Raw genomic sequence first — 19,046 nt, 5'->3', positions numbered from 1 at the left:
AGGATGAAACTCACAACAATGCCATTTACCCCTTTTCCCCTCACATGTTATCATCATGTATCCATTCTTTCTACAAATATTCTTGCTTACTATGTGCCAGGTACTATTCTAGGTACTGGGAAAGCAACAATAAATAAGAAGACAAACATCCCTGTCCTCAAGAATGTTATGTTCCAGTGAGGCAGTGTAGGACAGTGGTTAAAAGCAAGAACTCTGGAGCCAGAGAGCTTAGGTTCAGATTCTGACTCCATTGCTAACCACCTATGTGTTCCCTGAAAATTACTTAACTTCTCCATGCCTCAGTTTTTTAATCTATAAAATGGGGATAACAATAGTACTGCCTAATAGGCTTTCTATAAAGATTAAATTAGTTAACATATATGTAAAGTGCTTAGAACAGTGCCCTATATATAAGAATTAGCTGTTACTATTATTGCTGTATTTTGTTGTTGTTATGAGTGGGAGCAAGACAATCAACAAATAGCAAAAAAAAAAAAAAAAAAAAATGCCATTTAGTGACATGACAAAAAAAACACAGGGTAAGGGAACAAGGAGTGTCAGGACAGGGATTATATTTAAGAAGATAATTAGGGAAAGCTTCACACGAAGGTGATAGTTGAGGAAAGGTCTGAAAGAGGAGGAGAGGAGCAAGTCTCACAGATATCTGGGGAAGCACTGAATTTTCTGAGATACTTGGTATTATTAACACCATGTTATAGATGGGAAAATTGAGGTTCAGACTAATGAACCTGTCCAAGGTCACATGGCTTATAAATGACTGAGCCCAGAGTCAAATCTGGGACTATTGACTCCAATTTCCCCTCCACGTCTGGACCCTTTTGACCTCCATTCCTTTCCGTGGTGAAACAAGACCAATGAATCCTTTCCACATCAGTTTCCCATTCTGGCACTGAGATTTACAGACTCATTATGATCAGACAAGCTCTCTGGCTTAATTAACCAAAGGAGTTAAAGGCACAAGCTGCCTTTAACTGCCCCCTCTCACATGTGCTCTCACCCACCGCTTCCTAAGCAGCGCCACACCAGGACTCCATGTTAACTGCATGCTGTGCATAGAAAACAGGCATTTATCAAGACCAACAAGACTCAAACACCAGGAAGGAGAGGTAAATTATACATAAGAAATGAAGGCCACTGCTTCCAACCTGGCCTTTGAGGGGGAAAGCTCTGCTGTATGTGCACCGCAGGAGAACTATGATCAAAAGTTAGGTTCAACCTACTGAACCTGTCTAATCTAGAACTACGGGCTTCCCTGATAGCTCAGTTGGTAAACAATCTGCCTGCAATGCAGGAGACTCATTGGAAAAGACCCTGATGGAAAGATTGAAGGCAGGAGGAAGAGGGGACAACAGAGGGTGAGATGGCTGGATGGCATCACTGACTTGATGGACATGAGTTTCAGCAAGCTCTGGGAGCTGATGATGGACAGGGAAGCCTGGAGTGCTGCAGTCCATGGGGTCGCAGAGTCAGACATGACTGAGCGACTGAACTGAATACAGAACTGCAGAAATAAGAAGAACTAACTTCATCTGTAAAGAAGTCAGTAAATCAAAATATTTTCAACAATATTTACTCTATACATTTTACCTGTATTCATGAAATCTCTGAAAATATTGGCAATTTATTCCAGAAAATCATTAGTGCTGCCAGGAGCAGTGAATTCTAGTTCTCCTTTATAACTTACCAGAAAAGTCACTTCCACTCCCTGGATCCCACTTCTCACATCAGTTAGAAGAAGAAGCTAGACTAGGTATTCATTAAAGGTTCCATCTTTAGCCCTTTATAGCACATTGTATTACAATACTAATGACAGCACCCCTGCACCTCCAGAGTCAGACCCAAAACTCATTCATTCAATAAACATTTATGTAAGCTAGGCACTGAAAACACAAATATACTAAATGATAAATTCATGAAAGTTTCAAATACACTGCTTTTCCTATTCACATGAACATTTCAGAGTTGTGTTCCTACAAAAACAAAACACAGCTCCAAAAATTTTTTTCCTACTCATACTTAAGACAGTTTTGTGTTTATTATATAGTACACTTAACACCCTCCCCCCAAATAAACCCTCTCCCTATTAAACCATACCTCACAATTATATTTCCCTTTTTTAAATCACTGATAGCCCAAACCACTAAGTTAGAGGTTTTCCCCCACTTAATATATAGTGAGAGAACCTCTCATTCTATACCTGTGTTTTTTAAATATTTTCTTTTTCTCTAATTTTTCTTTATTTAACACATCTTTTTTAATTTTATTTTTTTCATCTTTAATTTTTTAACTTTTAAAAATTACTTATTTTTTGCATTTCTTTTTCTTACAATCCATTATTAGTTCCTTGAGAACATCTTATTTTTCTTTGCATCTTAAGTAAGCCCTTTTTATAATTTATTTATAAATTTAAAGACTAATCCAAAAGAACATTAAGTGGTTCATCTTCTTAAGATATAAAAATAAGATAGCTAAAAATAAAAGCAAAAAAACCAGGGGTATAGATTTATATCAAATGATCAAACTTCAGGTCCTACATTTACCATATATATGCCATGTGATTCTTGACAAGGTATAATCTCTCTACTAAGAAAAATACAATGGTATACCTGCTATGCTGTGTGCTATGGGACAATCAGTCATGTCCCACTCTGTGTGACCCTATGGACTGTAGTCCACCAGGCTCTTCTGTCCACAGGATTCTCCAAGCAAGAATACTGGAGTGGGTTGCCATGCCCTTCTCCAGCTATACCTCCTAGAGAGTCTGTAAGACTCAGAAGTTACCAGAACCAGCAGTTGTGAAGCCAGGCATTGTTGGCTAGATTCAAATCATAACTCCATCACATATTAACCAAATCATAACTCCATCACATATTAACTGTGGGAATGGGCACCTTACTTACTTACTCCCTTTGGTTCCTAGTATCTTCATCTGTTTCAGACAGTAATAAAACCACTTTTACAGCTGATATAAAAGTTAAATAATACATGTAAAGCACTCAGCACTGTGTCAGGCACATAGTAAGTACTCAATAAAAAGTAACTAGTCATAGTATACATCATCTCCGGGTTGTTTATAAAGATGTATTAGATAAGGAGAAAAATAGCTCTGAAATTTAAACTGCTATGAAATGTTTGGAATACTTTTTACTATTGCTCATAATCAAAACTATGCAGCAAATTAATAAAAATGAGGGAAAAACATGTCCAAAGACAGCTATCTTAAACAACATTTTTCTAAATATAGCTATCTCCCTCTTTTGCATCTCTGGCCTCCTTCCAAACATCTTTAATACTGCAGTAAAGCAGGAGTGGAAATTCAAGCTATGTACTTGCAACTGACAGGAGAGGCAAGGCTTGGGGTTTTTCCACCAAGTCAGGACAAAACTGCCTTGTCCCCTCCTTCCAGCCCTACAGGCTGCTTGTGCAGGAGGCGATAATCTGTAGCTAGCAGGAAGGTCAGTTTAAATTGAAGTACGCTGGTTGTGTTTCTCTGTTGTATGCTTTTCTGATACTGCTGGAACACAGTGGTATCTGGGCCTGGCCTTCTCCACAGGATGACAGAAGGTGCAGCCAGAACATGAAGGCAGAAGAGAACATAAAAAGGACAGGACACAAGAAAAATACTCAAAAAACAGTAGCATGATCATCAGTGGGATCTATTTCATAAGCATGTGATGAATAAGCCAATATGTGTGTAGTCACTGTGGTACAAATACGTTTTAATACATTATGATCTGTGTACATGAAGAATGTCAAATAAAGGCTGATCTGCATCCCATATACAGAGTCCTAAAATATCAGAACCACAAGAGTCTTAAGAGATTATGCAGTCAGCATCATTGTTATTATGGATACAAGAACTAAGAGAGAGAGACTTATCAGTGGTCATACAGACAAGTCAGGGAATAGCTGTACGATCAGAACCCAGGATAGGCCAACTGTGGACTTGAGTATAAAGTATGTGGGAAGGGAATATATTAAAAACCATATCATTTGTGAACAAATCCCCAGAGATGGCTTAAGAATCCTCAAATTTAGAAATGCCACCACTGCCTCATCAAATACTTTTCAAACACTCACCTCAGGAAAGTGGGAAATGATGACATGTCATGGACCTCTGAGGCCACTCAAGAACAGCCAGAGCTACATATGGTAAGTTCGTCAAAGTGAAACGTTTAAAACAAAGTTCCAATCTGTACAGTGTAAAAAGGCAGAGAGTTCATTACTCAGCTGCCATCCAGGGTTCCCACAACGCATCTTCAAAGAAGAAGTAAACATAAACCATGGTATTAATGGAAATAAAAGTAAAATCTTCACATCTAAATTTTAAGCTTTTTAAAACCTAGCCCCAACCTCTATTCTCCAGCATCCTTCACTTGCCAGGGAATTCCCTAGGGTTAGGGGCTTTTAAGGGCTCTGTCAGCTTTTATATTCTGTAGAAAATAAGCACAGAACTAGCTCATTAATGAGGTGAGCCAAAAAGTGCAATTCAGATAATAACCAGAAACAGGCTACTGGATTCAATGGAAGCTGCTCTGTGACTGGCAGATTCAATGGAACCTCAAAAGGGGGATGGGAAAGTTGAAGCCTAATGATGAATACAACTGCTGCCAGGAGGTCATGGCTAACTACAGGAACATTTCTTGCAGGAAGCTCTGCAAAACTCTCCACTGAGGTCCTAAAGTCCCTGCCCATACAATGGAGCCTCACTGACCAGAGAAGGGAGAGGGACTAGACAGGAGCCTGGCAAGGAAGACAATGGACAAAGCCGAATGAGACAGCCTGTCTCACCCAGAAATGAGGCTACATCTTAGGTCTTCTTAGTCCTCAGTTATTTTTATTTTGGTTTGTTCTTTTTATTTTTCCTTGCCAGAGCAGGTAAAGGAAAGAATAAAACAGCAGGGCTCCAGCAGTTGAATTTTTTTAAGTATGTGCTGAGTCTCAAGCTCTTTTAGCTGAAAACAGTTTTTGTTTTGTAGGGCTTAAAATTTTAGAGAAGTAGCAGTAAATTGTTTTGTAAGCATCAGAAATAGTAAAAATAGGTTTTGCAATCAGTCAGACTCAGGTTCAAATCCCAGTTCAACTACCTATTAACTACATGGCCCTGGGTAAGTTATTTAACATTACTGGGTCTTAGCTTTATCATCTATAATCATATGACTAAGAATCCCCACCTCACAAGGTTAGCCTGCATTAGAATATATGTATATACTCTTTCTATATCTGTCTCTGCTGTAAAACTGTCAACAACTTGAGAGCAGGGATTTTAATTCATATTTAAGATTCCCTAAAATCTGACATAGAGGAGGAGCCAGAGGAAATCAGATGAATGTGTCTACCATGAGTCCAATTCTATAAAGGGAACAAAATAATGATCATGATCATGTTGAACATAATAATACAACCTGACAACAACAAACACATAGCATTTATTATGTGTCAGACACAATTCCAAGTTCTTTAACTCTTCCTGCTCCCATATCACACTTATAATAATAAGCTGATTAAGTATTATTGTCCCTACCTTGTTAATGAGAAAACCAAGGCACAGAAAGGTTAAATAACTTGCCCAAATCCAGAACACATAAATCCACATAGAAAGAAAGTAGTATGGTGTTTGCCAGGGGCTTAGGGGAGGGGAGAATAGGAAGTAACTCCTAACAGGTACAAGGTTTCTTCCCATATAATAAAATGTTTTAAATTAGAAGTAGTGGTTGCACAAATCTGTGAATATACTAAAAGGTACAAATTATATACTTTAAAAGAGTGGGTTTTATTGTATATTATACCTTAATAAAACTGTTTAAAAAAAAAAAACAAAAACAACTTGGGAATTCCCTGGCAGTCCATTAGTTAGGACTCTGCGCTCTCACTGCAAAGGGCCAAGATTCAATCCCTGGTCGGGGAAGCAAAATCCCACAAGCCACGCAGTATGACCAAAACAAATCTGCAGAGAGTCAGAGAGTTAGGAAGCGACAGACCGAGAATCCTACATTTTCAAAATCAGTGCTTTTAACCACCATTCTGAAAGGTTGTTGTTGAATCACGCGAATACACCGGGATTCTTGGCCCCCGGAGGAGAAGAATTCAATCCGGGGCCAGAGACGAGGCTTGATCGCTCAGAGCTTTTGTGTAATAAAGTTTTATTAAAGTATAAAGGAGATAGAGAAAGCTTCTGACATAGGCATCAGAAGGGGGCAGAAAGAGTACCCGCTTGCTAGTGTTAACAATGAGGTTATATAATCCAAAGAATGTCTGGAGGTTGCAAAGACCTCATCAGACCCACTCCCATAATTTACATCTTAAGGCAACACTGTCCTCAGGCAAGATACATCCTTGTAAAGACCAGGTCTACTCCCATAATTAACATTGTAAGATAACAAAAGGTTGAATCCAAAGACTGTCCTTAGGCAGGATACATTATTGTTAAATAATCCTAAGGAATGTGGAGAAAGAAAAAAAGCTTGTCCTTTCTTCCTCCTTGAGAATTCCAGACCCCTCTCTCCTTGGGGACCCCTAGACTCGCTATCAACTTGCCTAGGAACTGACTCTCTCAATACTATACTGCCCTCAAGGAACATAAAATCTAGAACTATCTAGCTATTATTACTTACCTATAATATAGACAATCGATATAGGCTATATATTTTGGAAAGAAAACAGAGCCTGAAATTGCAGGTATTCAAAATGTTTAACTGAACTGAACTGAAAAATTAACTCATTTAATAATTTAAAGACTATACTTTCAGGGATCATTTCTATAGCTTATTTAATAATTTAATTCCTGACCTCGAGGCACTCACAGTATAAAACATGGCTCAGACATGTTAAATTATCCCTAATGCAAGTTAGAAGGAAACATGTTCTATGTAAAAATAACTCCCCTGGGAAACATCTGTGTGGTCTGGCAGACCCCCATAGCTTCCAGATCTCTTGTAGTTAGGTAGCACTAATGATCTATGAATGAAGGTGACATGTCTTACAATCTGGGAGAAGTATTCAAAAGCTTGTGTATGACCCTCCAGCTCTGGCATGGACTTCCTCCCTCCCTCCCTCTCTCTCTTTTCTGCAAAGACATCCTAGAGATCTTAAGTTGGGATTGTGGCAACACAAGACAAAAGCAGCATAAATGCGCTAGTCATCATTTCCTGGAGGACAAGTGCCCTCCAGAGTCACCTGGCCTGAAACTGAATTCATATGAGCAAGAATTCCACAGATTTTTGTCATGTTATGCCACTCAAATCTTGTGGCCAATCTGACACCTCAGTATAATTCTGTGTGTTCTCACTAATATAAGGGTTAGCAAAAAATGAACCCAGAATATATGAAATAAAATCTGCACTCTGCCACTTAATATTTTGGCTAAGTTATCTGAACTCATTGGCCCTTGATTTACTCAACTTTAAAATGGAGGCAACACTAGCATCCTTACAGTTGTTATGATAATTAAATGAAATATATGAAAACACCTGGCATAATGCAACTGCCTTTGGGGAAAAAAATGTGACACTGAACCTGATGGTTGACCGAGAAATTCTAATAGGAGTCTATGCTGTCAAAGGCAAAAAAAGGCACACGGTTTGGGTGAAGAACTGTGCTTTAGCTAGTTCAGAAATAGCAGTTATTTATTACTCTGGAGGATAAAAAACCATACTCCTGTCTGCACAGCACTTTGTAAGTCCAAATGATCTTCTATACGCTGCTCCTCCTATACATTTGATCTTCACAAGAATCCAGTAAGGTAAATATTCTAATCAAAGAAAGATTAATACAAGCCCCCAAAGCTTAATTCTGTACCTACCTATAGATTAACAGGAAGAGACAAATGTCCTTTTAAAGAAACAGAATGAAAAAGTACTTCCCTGTCAGCAACTTCCTTGCCACTACCTCCAGGTATGAAGAAGAGGTACCATAATTCACTTTGCCTCAAAATAGCTCCCTTTGGCCAATTATAGTGACTTCTATAAGACATTTATTCCAGAAAGGGAGAACACTTCAACAGTTATGTTACTTCTTATAAACCAAAGAAAATAACTATTAATAAAAGAAGGAAAAGAAAAAGTGCCACTTTCAATCTATTTAATTAACAAAAGAATTCTAGTGAAGGTATGAAAAACTATAACCATTCATGATATATAAATTATAAAATATAATATAAATTATAAAAGCCCATGAACTAATACAGAAATATTCAGAATAGCTGCCTTCCCCTCAAGAGGATTTTAAGTAGGAGAAATGATGAAAGTTAGTCAAACACAGCACTTAAGTAAAACTGCCATAAGAATATTAATAAATGAAAAATGAGGCTGAAGAAACCACTTCTCATAGGAAAAGCATCATGAAAGATGGCATTCTGGCTGAGTCCTAAGAATCAGAATCTTAGAAAGCTCACAAGCATTAGGAACTCTGGCCCTTTGAGGGAACACTACAGAGATCTAAAAAAATGAGCCTATAATATAATACAAAGAGCTCTGAGCTTGTTGCCAAAAGACCTAAATGTGCCCTGGCATCATTGTTTACCAGCTGTGCTACCTCAAGAAAGCTATTTAACTGCTCTGATTTCAATTTCATCTATAAAATGGGGAATTGTACCATTTGTCTTAACAGATTGTTGAAAGAATTAAATAATAGATAAGTGGTTAAATAAATGGTTGAGAAAGTGCCTGATAAACTGATATTGATAGAACACATCTCAAAATGAATATACTTGGGATTAACAGCTCCCCATTCCTGTACCATGATAGAATAAATTTAAGTAATTTTCCAACTTTAAGTTATTGCTGGAATTGAATGCTATTATATTTCCAGTAATATATTTCAAACACTAAACTAAATTGAGTTTAATTTTTAAATGTAAATTATTCACCTCCTCTAGGCTGCTGCAGAACTTCATACAAACTTGTACTACAACTTTTTTTTCCATGCCCATCTCCTCTAATAGATTTCAAGTGCCTTCAGGGCACTTCAAGGGCAATTCACCTCCAAATCAGTGCCTTGAAGTAAATGTCTAAAGAACCTCTAAATGAATCAATGGGCTTCTGGAACTTTTACAGAATGTTTGCATTGTAGAAAACTCTTCATTCATCCAAAAATATTTAAGTGTTTCTATGCCTAATGATGAACAAGACAGATGTGATTCCTGCCTCATGGAGTTTGCTGACTAGTGAGGAAGACATATATGGAACAAATAATTAGAAGTATACTGATAAATTATTTTTTGAAAATACAGATTGCTATAGGGAAGAGGCAAGAGCATGTGGTCACAGAAAACTTAGAGCAAGGTCAATGGGTCTACATACATTTTTAAAAATGCAACTGAGTGGTAAGTAATTTCTCCCCATCCCATTCTGTACACCCTCATCACACTTCAAGCAGTTAGCCTACAATCCAAGTCAACTGACTGCTAAAGGCTATTGCTCTTTTTACTATTTTAATTCATAGCTTTCTAAATCCCAAAGAAATATATGCTATATATTAACATTTAAAGACCAGTGTTTATTCGGTGGGGAAAGGATGAGTGGAGACAGAAGTCATGTGTATCATGATAGATTGTGCTTGACCATTAGTTCTTTGAAAGTACATTCCTAAATGCAAAAATAAATATTTCTGTCCCTTGAGGAGATTGGGGAAAACATCTCGTAAGCATCTTTTATACTGCAAAATCTTGGTTTTGACTCAGGGAATCACTTTTTTAAATACCTGACATGACCCTGGGTGTTTTTTTTTTTTAACGTGAAGGCATATTCTGTACCATTTCAACATACGATAGGAAGCATAAGCCATTCAAGTTGGGGATCAATTACACAAGTATAAGATTTGGAACCATTCCTCTCAACATAGGTCACAACTTGATAGTAGTAAATGCCTATGAAAAAGGCAGTGGGCCTTAGGAAAACAGAAAAAGAGGAGCAAATTAAATCCAAAATAAACAGAAGAAAAAAAAAAAGAATTCAAGCAGAAAGCACTGAAATTGAAAACAAGAAAACAATAGAGAAAAACCAACAAAACAAAAATATCAATAAAATCAGTAAGTCTAGGCTAAGAAAAAAAAGACACAAATAACTAATATCAGAAATTAAAAAGGGACATCACTACAGATCCCATAGAAATTAAAAGGATAATGAAGGAATATTATGAACAACTCTATATAATATAGACCAAATCTTTTAAAGACCATCTGCCAAAACTCAAACAAAAAGAAACAATCTGAATAGACCAGTATCTATTAAAGAAATTGAATCAATAATTAATAATCTTCTAAAACAGAAAGCACCAGGCCCAGATGGGTTGACTGGTAAATTCTACCAAATATTTAAGGAAGAAATCATGCCAATTCTTTATAATTTCTTTTAGAGAATAGAAGCAGAGGGAATACTTTCCAATGCACTCTATGAATCCAGAATTGCCTTAATACTGAAATCAGGCAAAGACCTTACAAAAGAGAAAACTATAAGCCAATATTCCTCGTGAGCACAGATGCAAGTCTTCAACAAAATATCAGTAAATTGGATCTAAAAAAATATAAAAAGAATTATAGGGACTTCCCTGGTGGTCTAGTGGTTAAGAATCTGCCTGCCAAGGTAGGGGGCATGGATTTGATCCCTGGTCTGGGAAGACCCCACCTGCCACAGGGCAAATAGGCCCATGGCCCACAACTACTGAGCCCATTCACCAAGAGCCCTTGCTGCACAACAAGAGAGGCCACCACAATGAGAAGCCCATGCACCACAGTTAGAGAGCAGCCCCTGCTCTCTGCAATGGAGAAAGCTGAATGCAGCAATGAAGACCCAGTGCAGCCAAAAATTTACCAATTAAAAAAAAGAACAAATAATTTCACAATTTGTATGGAAATACAAAAAACCTCATAAAGCCAAAGCAATCTTGAGAAAGAAGAATGGAACTGGAGGAATCAACCTGTGTGACTTCAGGCTCTACTACAAAGCCACAGTCATCAAGACAGTATAGTACTGGCACAAAGACAGAAATATAGACCAATGGAACAAAATAGAAAGCCCAGAGATAAATCCACGCACCCATGGACACCTTATCTTTGACAACAGAGCCAAGAATATACAATGGAGAAAAGACAATCTCTTTAACAAGTGGTGCTAAAAAAACTGGTCAACCACTTGTAAAAGAATGAAACTAGACCACTTTCTAACATCATACACAAAAATAAACTCAAATGGATTAAAGATCTAAACGTAAGACCAGAAACTATAAAACTCCTAGAGGAGAACATAGGCAAAACACTCTCTGACATACATCACAGCAGGATCCTCTATGACCCACCTCCCAGAATATTGGAAATAAAAGCAAAAATAAACAAATGGGATCTAATTAAAATTAAAAGCTTCTGCACAACAAAGGAAACTATAAGCAAGGCGAAAAGACAGCCTTCAGAATGGGAGAAAATAACTGCAAATGAAGCAACTGACAAAGAACTAATCTCAAAAATATACAAGCAACTCCTGCAGCTCAATTCCAGAAAAATAAACAACCCAATCAAAAAGTGGGTCAAAGAACTAAACAGACATTTCTCCAAAGAAGACATACAGATGGCTAACAAACACATGAAAAGATGTGCAACATCACTCATTATCAGAGAAATGCAAATCAAAACCACAATGAGGTACCACTTCACTCGAGCCAGAATGGCTGCGATCCAAAAGTCTACAAGCAATAAATGCTGGAGAGGGTGTGGAGAAAAGGGAACCCTCTTACATTGTTGGTGGGAATGCAAACTAGCACAGCCACTATGGAGAACAGTGTGGAGATTCCTTAAAAAACTGGAAATAGAACTGCCATATGTCCCAGCAATCACACTGCTGGGCATACACACTGAGGAAACCAGAAGGGAAAGAGACACGTGTACCCCAATGTTCATCGCAGCACTGTTTATAATAGCCAGGACATGGAAGCAACCTAGATGTCCATCAGCAGATGAATGGATAAGAAAGCTGTGGTACATATACACAATGGAGTACTACTCAGCCATTAAAAAGAACACATTTGAATCAGTTCTAATGAGGTGGATGAAACTGGAGCCTATTATAGAGTGAAGTAAGCCAGAAAGAAAACACCAACAGTATACTAACACATATATACGGAATTTAGAAAGATGGTAACAATTACGCTGTATGCCAGACAGCAAAAGAGACACAGATGTATAGAACAGTCTTTTGGACTCTGTGGGAGAGGGCAAGAGTGGGATGATTTGGGAGAATGGCATTGAAACATGTACAATATCATATGTGAAACGAATCGCCAGTCCAGGTTCAATGCATGATACAGACTGCTCGGGGCTGGTGCACTGGGATGACCCAGAGGGATGGGATGGAGAGGGAGACAGGAGGAGGGTTCAGGATGGGGAACACATGTACATCCATGGTGGATTCATGTTGATGTATGGCAAAACCAATACAATATTATAAAGTAATTAGCCTCCAATTAAAATAAAATAAATTTATATTTTTTAAAAAAAGAAACTAAAAAAGAAAAAGAATTATATACTATGACCAAGTGGGATTTATCCCAGCTATGTGAAGCAGGTTCAACATTCAAAAATCAATTAAATCACATAATCATATTAATAAATATTAGTAAACACATAAACTCGGGGAGTTGGTGATGGACAGGGAGGCCTGGCGTGCTGTGGTTCATGGGGTCGCAAAGAGTCGGACACGACTGAGCGATTGAACTGAACTGAAACACATAAAAATCACATAATCATATTAAATAGATACAGGGAAAAGCATTTGACAAAATCTAACATGCATTCATTATAAGAATTCTCAGTAAGCTAGAGAGGAGAACTTTCTTAACTTGATAATGACTATCTACAAAAAACCTACAGCTAACATCATACTTAATGGTGAGAAACTTGTTAACTTTTCCCACTAAGATCCCATACAAAGCAAGGATAGCCCCTCTCACCACTCGTTTCAACATCATACTGGAAGTCCTAGATAATGCAATTAGGCCAGAAAAGGATATAAAAGGTGAAACAGAGGAGGACCCTATGGTTCTTGCCCACCCCCCATATTCTCACTCTACCTTTCTTTACAGAAAAACTTCAGCCAAAGAGTAAGTTTAATCAGAGAACTAAAAAAATGCAGAAACAAAGGAAAATAGTCAAAGGAGACCAAATAATAATAATGTAGTCATTAAGCAGAGTCAAGGACCTTTAGTTCCTTCTCAAGGAGCAAATTCTAAGCTATATCCTGTGAGCTGTCTTATATATACTGAAACCCCCACCAGGTGGAGAAGTTAACTAACGATGACCAGCTTGTAGTCATGACATAAGCTGCCACCAATTCCGAGAACTGGCCTCAAGAAATGAAGACAAACTGACTCTGGAACTGAAGATTAACAGTTCCTAAAACAGTTAAAGGGCTTCCCTGGAGGTTCAGCTGGTAAAGAATCTGCCTGCAATGCAGGAGACCCTGGTTCAATTTCTGGGTTGGGAAGATCCTCTGGAGAAGGGAATGGCTACCCACTCCAGTATTCTGGCCTGGAGAATTTCATGGACTATATAGTCCATTGGGTTGCAAAGAGTCGGACACGACTGAGCGACTTTCACTTCACAAACAGTTAAGGTGATGCTGCTCAGACCACCAATGACCAATTTTAAGATGACTGTCAGAATTGATTGTGCTGTTTCTGCATGTAGCCCCAACTCCCCACGCTGTGTCTATAAAAGCTCTTGCCCCTGACTGTCAAGGGGGAGTTGGCCTTTGGACAAATATTCACCACCCCCCCAACCCTAGTCACCAGCACCTGAAATAAAGCAAACTTTCCTTTCCACCAACCTGGCCTCTTTAATGGCTCTTGAGCCATGAGCAGCTAGACCTGGGTTCAGTAACAAGGGTACACAGGTAGGGAAGGAAGACATAAAATTGTATCTGTTCACAAATGAAATAATCATGTATGCCGAAAATACAAAAACACTGACAAAAAAAAAACTCCTGGAATTAATAGTGATTATAGCAAGATTGCAGGATAAAAGGTTAATTACAAAAGTCAACTGCTTTTCTATTATTAACAATGAATAAGTTAATGCAAAATTAAAAACAAAATACCATTACAAAAGGAAAGAAAATTAAATACTTAAGTATATCTAACTATATATATATATATATATAAGATTTATATAAGGAAAACTACAAAATTCTGATAAATGAAATAAAAGAACAACTAAATAAAGCAGAAAGATATTCCATGTTTGGGAATAGAAAGACTCAATATTGTTAAAATGTCAGTTGTTCCCTACTTGATCTATGGATTCAATACAATTCCAATAAAAATCCCAACTAATTATTTTACAGATAATGACAAACTGATTTTTACAGTTTATAGAGAGAGGCAAAAGACCCAGGATAGCCCACACAACACTGAAGAACAAAGTTGGAGGAATGATGCTACCAACTTCAAGACCTATAGTAATTAAGACAGTGTGATACCAGTGAAAGAATAGACATAGAGATCAATGGAACAGAACACACAGCCCCAAAATACAGCCACATAAATATAGTCAACTGATCTTCAATGAAGGAGCAAAAAGGCAATACAATGGAGCAAAGACAGTCTCTTCAACAAATGACACTGGAACAATTGGACATCTACAAGCAAAACAAAGAAAACAAATCCAGACATGGATCTTACATCTTTCAAAAAATTACCTCAAAACCAACCATAGATTTTCATGTAAAATACAACTATAAAACTCCTAGAAGATAACATAGGCGTAATCTTGGGTATGGGTAAGCATATCAATAACCTCAGATATGCAGATGACACCACCCTTATGGCAGAAAGTGAAGAGGAACTAAAAAGCCTCTTGATGAAGGTGAAAGAGGAGAGTGAAAAAGTTGGCTTAAAGCTCAACATTCAGAAAACGAAGAGCATGGCATCTGGTCCCATCACTTCATGGCAAATAGATGGGGAAACAGTGGAAACAGTGTCAGACTTTATTTTTGGGGGCTCCAAAATCACTGCAGATGGTGACTGCAGCCATGAAATTAAAAGACGCTTACTCCTTGGAAGGAAAGTTATGACCAACCTAGATAGCATATTCAAAAGCAGAGACATTACTTTGCCAACAAAGGGCCGTCTAGTCAAGGCTATGGTTTTTCCAGTGGTCATGTATGGAAGTGAGAGTTGGACTGTGAAGAAAGCTGAGCACCGAAGAATTGATGCTTTTGAACTGTGGTGTTGGCGAAGACTCTTGGGAGTCCCTTGGACTGCAAGGAGATCCAACCAGTCCATTCTGAAGGAGATCAGCCCTGGGATTTCTTTGGAAGGAATGATGCTAAAGCTGAAACTCCAGTACTTTGGCCACCTCATGCGAAGAGTTGACTCATTGGAAAAGACTCTGATGCTGGGAGGGATTGGGGGCAGGAGAAGAAGGGGACGATGGAGGATGAGATGGCTGGATGGCATCACTGACTCGATGGACATGAGTCTCAGTGAACTCTGGGAGTTGGTGATGGACAGGAGGCCTGGTGTGCTGCGATTCATGGGGTCGCAAAGAGTCGGACATGACTGAGCAACTGAACTGAACTGAACTGAATGCATCTTTAAATATAACACCAAAGACACAAACTGTGAAAGAAATAAGCTGGACTTGATTAAAAACTTGTACTCTGCAAAACTCACATTCAAAATAATTAAAAAACAAACTATTGACTATGAGAAAATATCTGCAAAATACACACCTGGTAAGGACTATTATCCAAAAACATACAAAGAATTCTTAAAATTCAACAATAACAAAGCAAACAACCCAATTTAAAAAATGGACCAAAGACCTTAATAGACATGTGATCAAAGAAGATATACAGATGGAAAATAAACATATAAAAATATCAGGGAAATGCAAATTAAAACAATACAAGATGCTATTACACACCTATTAGAATGACCAAAATCTGGAATACTGACAACAACAAATGCTGGTGAGGATGTGAAGCAATAGGAACTCTTGTACAATGCTAGTGGGAACGCAAAATGGTACAGCGACTCTGGAAGACAGTCTGTCAGTTTCTTACAAAATTAAACATATTCTTAGCACATAAACCAGCAACCACACTCTTTGTTATTCATGTCCACACAAAAACTGGCACAAAGATGTTTATAACAGCTTTATTCATGATTGTTTAAACTTTGAAGCAACCAAGATGTCCTTCAGTAGGTGAAAGGATAAATAAACTGTAGTATGTCCAGACAATAGATTATCACTTAGAACTTAAAAAAAAAAAAAAAAGCTATAAAGCCATGCAAATACATGGAGAAAACTTAAATGTATATTATTAAATATATAATCTTGAAAGACTACATATTGTATGATTACAACGATACTATACAACATTCTCGGAGAAGGCAATGGCACCCCACTCCAGTACTCTTGCCTGGAAAATCCCATGGATGGAGGAGCCTGGTAGGCTGCAGTCCATGGGGTCGCTAAGAGTCAGACACGACTGAGCGACTTCCCTTTCACTTTTCACTTTCATGCATTGGAGAAGGAAATGGCAACCCACTCCAGTGTTCTTGCCTGGAGAATCCCAGGGAAGGGTGAGCCTGGTGGGCTGCCGTCTATGGGTCGCACAGAGTCGGACACGACTGAAGTGACTTAGCGTAAACATTCTGGAAAAAGCAAAAATTATGAAGATGGATCTTAAAAAATTATATAAATGAACTTATTTACAAAACAGAAATAGATTCACAGACCTAAAAAACAAATTTATTGATTACTAAAGGGGATGGGGAGGAGAAGATAAATTAGGAGTTTGGGATTAATATATATATACTATATATAACATAGGTGAAAAAAACAAGGAGGTTTCTCTGGTGACTCAGTGGTAAAAAACCCACCTGCCAATGCAGGAGATGTGGGTTCAATCCCTTGGTCGGGAAGATCCCCTGGAGTCAGAAGAGTGAGTGACTATATTTTTTATACATTATTATAATATCTTACAGAATATTTCATTGCTTTAAAAATCTATTCATCCTACTCTCCCCTTCCCATTCCCACCAACCACTGATCTTTTTATTGTCTGAACAGTTAAAATTTTTTTTTTAAACTGAAGGATAGTCAATTTACAATGCTGTGGTAGTTTCAAGTGTAGAGCAAAATCATTCAGATATATGTTATTTCAGATTTTTTTACAGGTTATTACAAGATATTAAGAATAGTTCCCTGTGTGATACAGAAGGTCGTTGTTTTTTTGTTGTTGTTACTTAATAGCTAAGTCAAGTCTGACTCTTGTGTGACCCCATGGACTATAGACCCCCGAGCTCCTCTGTCCATGGGATTTCCCAGGCAAGAATACTGGAGTGGGTAGCCATTCCCTTCTCCAGCGTATCTTTCTGACCCAGGGGTCGAACCTGAGACTCCTGCATTACAGGTGGATTCTTTACCATCTAAGCTACCAGGTAAGCCCAATAATCATGTATTCAGTTCAGTTCAGTCGCTCAGTCGTGTCCGACTCTTTGTGACCCCATGAATTGCAGCACGCCAGGCCTCCCTGTCTATCACCAACTCCCAGAGTTTACCCAAACTCATGTCCATCGAGTCGGTGATGCCATCAGCTATCTCATCCTCTGTCTTCCCCTTCTCCTCCTGCCCCAATCCCTCCCAGCATCAGGGTCTTTTCCAATGAGTCAACTCTTCACATCAGGTGGCCAAAGTATTGGAGTTTCACCTTCAGCATCAGTCTTTCCAATGAACAATAATGTATACATGGCATTATATATTTGTCTAAACCCATAGGATGTACAATGTCAAGAGTGAAGCCTGAGGAGAACTACGGACTTTGAGTAATCTTGATGTTTCAGTGTAAGCTCATTTGAATGCACCATCCTGATGAATGATTTTGATAATGGGTGAAACTATGCATGCACAAGTTAGGGGAGAGGTATATGGGAAATCTCTGTGTCTCCCTCTCAATTTTGTTGTAAACCTAAAACTGCCCTAAGAAAAGTCTTTAAAAAAAAAAAAAGAGGCAGTGGAGTTTAGGGGACTGTCTGCTTTGAGGGCAGTAACAAAAACTGTATGGCTCACTACTGTGTTCTCAGTGTCTAACAGAACGTCCAAGTTTTGGCACATTGTACTCAGAATACATTTATTGAAAGCCTGAATGAATGTAGAAACCACTTACATTTTCTGATAGGTTTTCTTTCTCTATCACTAGTAAGTGATAGAATCATGATCTGAACCTCTATGTCTCTATATTCCAGGGGTGTTTATCCAGGGATATCAGAGTAGTATAAATGCCAATAATAGAGCTACATCCATTTCTCAGAGGTGATAGTTAATACCCAGCTCGGAATAATGTATCGTGACAGACTGTATTTTCCAAAGATTGCCACAGGCCACGAAGAGGTACAGATAGCCTAACTCTCCTCTCAGGGAATCTGAACTGGACTAGCCCAACCAATAGAAGGCATGGGAAGTAATGCTGTGTGACTTCCAAAGATAAGCAAAGAATGGGCCCCCTAAATATAGTCAATCACAGGCCATTCAGTTTCTGTCTGGTTCTCCTAGATGTTCCCCCAAAAGAAGGGGCTCCTTCATTCATTCAGGTTATCAACAAATATTTGTTACAAATTCCTACTGTGTGTCAGACCCAAGACATTGTGTTAGGCACTGAGAATACAATAGTGAACCGCTCAGCCACTATCCCTGTCCTCACATAGTTTATACTCCAGAGGAGGAAAAAGTCGAAAAGTAGGTGAGAAAAACTAATACATCCTATCATTACAACATGTAAGAGATGCTCATAAAGAAGCAAACAGAGATATTCTCAAGAATGACAAGTCAAGAAAGAATACTCTAAGGTAGGGACATTTAAATGAGTCATAACAGAGGAGTAGTTAGCCAGGTTGGAGGGAAGAACATGGAAACATTTCAGGGAAAGTAACAGCATGAGAAAAGGTATTGAGGCAGAAAAGAGCTCAACATTCTTTTAAGAGAAGACTGTGGACAGTATAGAATGAACAAGGTGGAGAGTCGCAAAAAGACCAGA

General features: G+C 38.2%; 1 protein-coding gene across 3 annotated transcripts in view; it reads right to left on the bottom strand.

The window, feature by feature from the left end:
• Window positions 1-19,046, bottom strand: part of FAM168A (family with sequence similarity 168 member A) — a 198,967-nt gene that overhangs the window by 92,052 nt on the left and 87,869 nt on the right. Inside the window, exon 1 of one of the 3 annotated variants that reach the window (XM_044929388.1) lies at window positions 14,560-14,589. The exons of the other annotated variants lie outside the window; for them this stretch is intronic. The gene's annotated coding sequence lies outside the window, so the exon portion shown is untranslated. Of the gene's footprint in view, window positions 1-14,559; window positions 14,590-19,046 lie in introns of those variants that run through there. 3 annotated transcript variants of the gene reach the window in all.

The sequence above is a fragment of the Bubalus bubalis genome, chromosome 16 (assembly GCF_019923935.1).
Source record: "Bubalus bubalis isolate 160015118507 breed Murrah chromosome 16, NDDB_SH_1, whole genome shotgun sequence".
In the NCBI taxonomy this organism is placed as follows: domain Eukaryota; kingdom Metazoa; phylum Chordata; class Mammalia; order Artiodactyla; family Bovidae; genus Bubalus; species Bubalus bubalis.
The sequence above is the reverse complement of the archived record's forward strand: the minus strand, read 5'-3'. Positions and strand labels throughout refer to the sequence as shown.